This window comes from Silene latifolia, chromosome Y, assembly GCF_048544455.1.
Source record: "Silene latifolia isolate original U9 population chromosome Y, ASM4854445v1, whole genome shotgun sequence".
Lineage (NCBI taxonomy): Eukaryota > Viridiplantae > Streptophyta > Magnoliopsida > Caryophyllales > Caryophyllaceae > Silene > Silene latifolia.
The window spans coordinates 305585961-305592463 of NC_133538.1; positions in this window are offsets into that span (position 1 = coordinate 305585961).

Consider the following 6503-nt stretch of genomic DNA (forward strand, 5'->3'; position numbering starts at 1 on the left):
TATCTGAAGCCTAAACCGTTTGTGTTGCACTCAGACCATAAGGCACTAAAATATATTAATGGTCAACACAATTGAGTCACAAGCATGCTAAGTGGGTGGAGTTCTTACAGTCATTCACTATTTCCAGCAAATACAAGGAGGAAAAACAAAATGTAGTGGCAGATGCATTGTCCAGGAGGCACTCCTTACTGTCAGTCATGAGAAACAAAGTCCTTGGGTTTGAATTTATGAAACAAATATACAAGGAAGATCCTGATTTTTCAGAAGAATGGATAGCTCAAACTAAGGGACAAAAGATCCCAGGGAGCAAGTATCTCTTGCAGGAAGGGTTGTTATTCCAAGGCAACAAGTTGTGTGTGCCTAGAGGATCTTACAGGGATCTACTAATAAGGGAATTACACTCGGGAGGCTTAGGAGGTCACTTTGGGGTCCAAAAAACATTAGACATTCTTCAGGATCAGTTCTATTGGCCCAAGATGATTGGAGATGTCCAGGTCATTCTTAGAAGATGTTCAGTCTGTCAACAAGCCAAGAGCTCTTTCCAGGCTGGTCCATATACTTCCTTACCAGTACCAGATAGACCATGGGAAGATGTAAGCATGGATTTTGTTGTTGCCTTACCCAGGACTCAGAGGGGCAAGGATTCTGTGATAGTAGTTGTTGATAGGTTCAGCAAGATGGCTCATTTTGTGGCATGCAAGAAGACTGAGGATGCTGCCAGTGTTGCTGAGCTCTATTTACAGGAAATTATGAAGCTACATCGGGTACCAAAAACCATAGTGTCTGACAGGGACACCAAATTCATGAGTTATTTTTGGAAAACGCTATGGAGGCTTCTGAAAACAAAGTTGTTGTTCAGTACATCTCACCACCCTCAAACTGATGGCCAAACTGAGGTCACAAACAAGAAATTGGGAAGAATACTGAGATGCATAGTCAGCAAGTCCTTAAGGGATTGAGATTTGAAGCTGTCACAAGCTGAGTTTGCATTCAAAAGGGCACCATCTGCTGCAACTGGTCATAGTTCATTTGAGATAGTTTATGGGGTTAATCCACTCATGCCCTCAGATTTATTCAGTGTTTCAAGAGGGGAGATGAACCTTGATGCTAAGGCCAGAGCTAAACAGATGCTAAAACTTCATGAATCAGTCAAGAAGCAAATTGAAAAGGCCAATGAAAGTTACATGAAGCAGTCTAAGGTTCCTCAAAGGAAGAAGGAGTTCATGCCAGGTGATCTGGTCTGGATTCACCTAAGGAAAGAAAGATTCCCAGCTAAGAGAAAGAATAAATTAATGCCAAGAGCTGATGGCCCATTTGAAATTGTTGAAAAGGCTGGATCAAATGCCTACAAAGTGGATTTACCAGGTGATTATGGAGTACATGGTACTTTCAATATGGGAGATCTCAGTCCTTACTATGATTTAGATGAGGAGGAGGCTACAGGCTTGAGGACAAGCCCTATTCAACTAGGGGAGGCTGCAGCAGGAGCCAGGGACCAGGGCAACACTGATCAGGCAGCAGGCAACAATCCCAGTCACACTACCCTGTTAACAACCCCTGCCACGCCTGCTTTGGGAGGTCACAAGAACCATTTCAAGCTCAACCACCAGCTTCTACCTTGGCCAGCTGAAACCTTGATCAACCAAGATCAAAAAAGTCCTAAGGAGCCATGCCAAATTCACATTGCAATCAAGAGAAAATCAAACTGAAGGTCAAGCTGCTGAAAGGGACATAAAGCATAAAGCATATTGCCATTTCTGGCTAAAAAGGAAGGGGCTGTTGTTGGGATGCTTTTGCTTGTCGCTCCATAATTAAGATATCACCTAAGAGCCAAAGTCAAGGCCTTAATGCACCTATTTCGTCCTTATACTCCCAGCCAAAGCAAGACAGCAGCCTAGGAAGCAGCATGTTACTATCAGTGCAGAACTTCTGTTGTTTTATTGCAGTTTTTCTTTAAATCATTTTGTCATCATTTTAAAATATTTCCAGTACTTTAATTATGTCCTAAGAACTAATCCTGGCCCTTGGATGAGATTTCTAGGTTAAAATTTGTAACAGATTTGCAAGAGGAAGGCCTATATAAGGACCTCTCCTCCAACTGCATTCAGACAACTTTTGATGAATATTAAACCTGAGTTTTCTCTCAATTTTAAATTTCTATAACTTGTGCTTAGTCTGTAGTTAAGAGTCAGGCCTGTTAATATCTTGTGTTTAGACTGTAGGTGTTGAACAAAGTCTGTTTGTGAGGTTCATTCAATCCTGTGCTCAGACTGTGGGTTATTTGGTCTTGATGTTAACTTGAGTTTGTTTTTATCTATGCTTGGCTGTGATAATTTCCTATTTAAGTTATCCAAATTGTTAGCTTGATACTCTATGAGTATTCTGTGGGATTTAAGTTGATAATTATATCCCTTGTTCCTTGTTCAGTCTCAACATCAATCCTGTGCCAATTTGTCTGATTTTCTTCTGTCAGGCAACTTTAATTAATTTAACAAAATTACTTAGAGTGCTTAAAATTTTCTGAAATTTTTATCAGAGTTAGTTTATTCATTTAACTAGCTTGTAACCAAATTTCATGATTTTAGCAGGCCATTTGGTATTTTTAATCAAATTCTGAAAGTCCATTGCATCCTGACAACACCAGTACAGTTGGTCTCATTTCAAAGTTTAAATCTTTGTGTCAAGCCTGGGGTTTGACACTACAGTATTGTTCTGGAAACTCCCATTAGCAGAAGAATCAAGGAGAGCTCTATGATCATCATATAACCCGTTGTAAAACTTGTTGCAAAGGAACCACTTCTGAAAACCATGATGAGGGACCGAACGGACTAGTCTCTTAAAGCGAACTTATGCCTCATTCAGATCTTCAGTAGGACTTTGTTTGAAGCTTGTAATTTGGCTTCATAAGGCATTAGTCTTCTGCGGCGGAAAATACCTCTTGTAGAATACAAGATCTAAGGTATTCCAGTCACTAACCGTGTGAGCCTCCATATCTAAGTCACGTAACCACTCTGTAGCACCATCTCGCAGAGAAAGGAAAGAGCACCTATTTTACTTGGTCCTGGGATACTCCTGCAGTCAAAGTTATGGAGCAGCAATAGTCAGTGAACTTCTCCATATGTTTAGCAGGGTCTTCACTAGCTCCCCCCACCCCACCGAACATGTTTCGCTCCACTAAGTTGATGTAAGATGGACGAATTTCAAAAGTTCCATTGTCCGTGGTAGGAAGCTTGGATCCTTTAGGAATGGATGCAAGGGTGGGCTCTGAATGACTTGCTAATGTAGGCATGATCGTAGTAGTGGCAGAAGTTGAAGTGTTTTCCTCTAAAGACTGATTTTCTGCAATAAAAGCGGTGTAAGCTGAATCAAGCGTATTCAAGTCTTCTGCTTGATAAATCTCCTTCCAAAAGCTTCGTATAGCTCGGAGAGTCCTCTCTGGTTCTGGATCAAACGGTATGAGATCGGACCTAAAAGACCTGGGCATAAACAAAACTAGAACTGAAAGGTAAGAAACGGTCTCAAGGAACACAGGTTCCTTGAGAAAAGATGCAAACTAAAATAAAACAAATAGAAAATTGTTGCCTTCCTGGTAACGGCGCCAAAATTTGATACGGTTGTCGCAACCTATCAAAAATAAACCAACTGGTCTCTAACTAATATAGCTAGAGAAGTTGAGATCATATCCACAGGGAGGTTGTATGTATTCCATTTTCTAATCTAAGTCTGTCTAAGTCACAAATGGGGTTGTTTGAATTGTTTGATAAACTAAATGAGATTAAAAGAAAGGGAAATTAAGAGTAGAAATGAGTCTAAAAATATAACAAGTAGCTAGGACATCGGTTCACCATGGATTGCTACGGGTCAAAGGCAAGCTCATAGGTCAGTCTCAATTAGAAGTCTAAAGGGTAGTGAAAAGGTCCTCTCGGATCACTATTCGCCCTAGAATGCTTCTAACGGGCTCTCGCAACTTATTATGGCACTCTAATATTCGCAACAGATCTAATCCTCACCAGGCTTTCGATCTTAGCTCGGGATTAACCAATTAAAATAATCAAATGTGGCCTTTAATCAATTACTCATAAATTATATGTTGAAATTAACAATAAAGACTAATAAGATAAATTGACCTAATCACCTTAATAACAACCCTTAATTTTCCATGGATTCCCTAAATCCTAGCATAAGAATTTAGCTACTCATGTCGAAATTGATAGCAATAAATAAAATAGATGAGAAAGGAAGAGAATTCATAATGGAAATTAATGCAAAAGTATAGAACATAAACAAAAAAAACTAATGAAGAACGCAAGAGAAATAATTAAAACTAAATAAGAAGAACCAAACAGAAAGATTGAGTTGATTACCAAAGTAGATCCAAGTATGAGCAAAGTAAGACAAGAAGGGAGAAATTAATTTTAGATCTAAAAAGTATAGAGAAGTATTACGTAGTCAAAAGTTTACAGTACAATGAAAGATAACCTCAAAATAAGGTTTACAAGAGGCTTTTATACTAAGCCGAAAAGAAGGACACAAATTAAACTAACGACGCTAAAAAACGAACCAAAACGTGCAGCCTGTCTATCGACACAAGCACTTGGTCGATATATAACTACATGTTGTTGATAGATAACAACACATTATCCTTCCAAATTAAGTTGTTCTGTTGTTCAAGAAGGCTATAATCGATCGACATGGAGCTTAGGTCGATAGACATGCTACACATAATCGATAGACAATAAAGAAAGCTCTCCAAATTGTTTCACTATGTCGACTTAAATAAGGTGGAAGTCGATCGACATTCATATAAGGTCGTTCGACCATTGCGTTGCGCAATTCCTGCAGCGCGCACCGAACTTCAAAAGGCTGTCATTTCTTCGTTACTTGGCCGAATCAAGCATTTTTCATGGCGTTGGAAAGCTAAGAGGATAAGCTTTCACCTTCAGTTTGAATTACATGATTATCAGTTCTAGAACTCTAGTTAGGTTCTTTAAATTAGGCACTAGTAATGTGAAGCTCTTCTTTTGCTCGATAAGCTTCCTTACTCCACTAAGGACTCCAAGAGAATGGTTTTCGAGCTCCATTTACATCAAGACTAGGAAAGGGAGCTTGTCTCACCTTTGTAGACAGGATTTGGCTCACATTTGCACATTTGGGAGAATAACCTGTAAAAACCATAACATGTACCCAAAGTAGCAAACACGGGGAATATCACAATAAATAGGATATAAATTGCACATAATGCGTGCCCAAATATAAGATTAATCGCATATAATGAGCACGTATCAATCAACAACACTTGCATATTTCCCAGCCATATAAATTGCTATTTCCGTTTGATCTATGTAATCTTACATTACACAAAATTCCCCGAGCGAGTATACGACATGAAATAGACTCCCACTGTCATCACAATATCTTGGGACAAGATATACGGCTGCAGGTGTTGGAATATGTGTCCTCCGACAATAATGCGATCACGACTGTTGATCATGATGATCACATGTTTAAATCTCATTATAAAGAATACAATTGGGAAGTAATATTTTTTACTGTCAACTGATCAACATATATCGGTAATGATTGGCTGACTAGAGTTTGACATTACTGTCGTGTGACGGTGGTGATCAGTTGATCCCCTAGGTCATACCTAAAGGATAACACTCTTAATTGATCATTTAATTAATCGTATAATATTACGAGTTAATTAAATTACTTGAAAATTGACGGACGATTTTGGAAGTAAAATTTACTTATCACATTGAAATTGATTAAAATGAGATACGGTCTGAGTAATCGAATTGTATCATTACTCAGATGAAATTATTGTTTAAGGAAACAATTAAATTTGAATGAATTATTATAAATACAAATGGTTGTGATTTATAATTGGTAAAATATTTTGGCACAAGTAATTATGAATTACTAAGTCGATTTTTGTATGTGACGCATTTTTAATAATAATACGTTGATTTTTAATATGCTAAAAATGCACAACAAATTTATGCAACATATGACATGTGACATATTGACAATTGACAAAGATAAAATGGAATCCATTTTATCTCCATTTGGCCGAAATAGTGGGAGGATTTAACATATATTTTATGTTGATTAAAGTTAATGGAAAACATGATTATGTAAACCTATTGCTAGCCATGCACACCTACATATTCTTGTGAAGGTAACCATGAGCATGCATTGGCTCTATTTTTCCTCCACTCCCACCGGTTTTGGGACGAGAAATCCATGAGATTTTTCTTCTTATTTTTGCCTAATATTCACTTAAAAATAACTAGTGATATTATTTATTCATATCATCTAAAAACAAGAGTTTTAGAAAGAGAAAAAATTTCCTCTATCATTCCTCTCTCAACCGGTTTTGGGTGAGATAACCAAATATTTTTTGGGTCAATTTTTCTTTACAAAATTAATATTATCTAGTATACATTATATTAATTTTATTAAGAGTGTGTCTTGGGAATAAATCCTTGGGAGAGATCCTA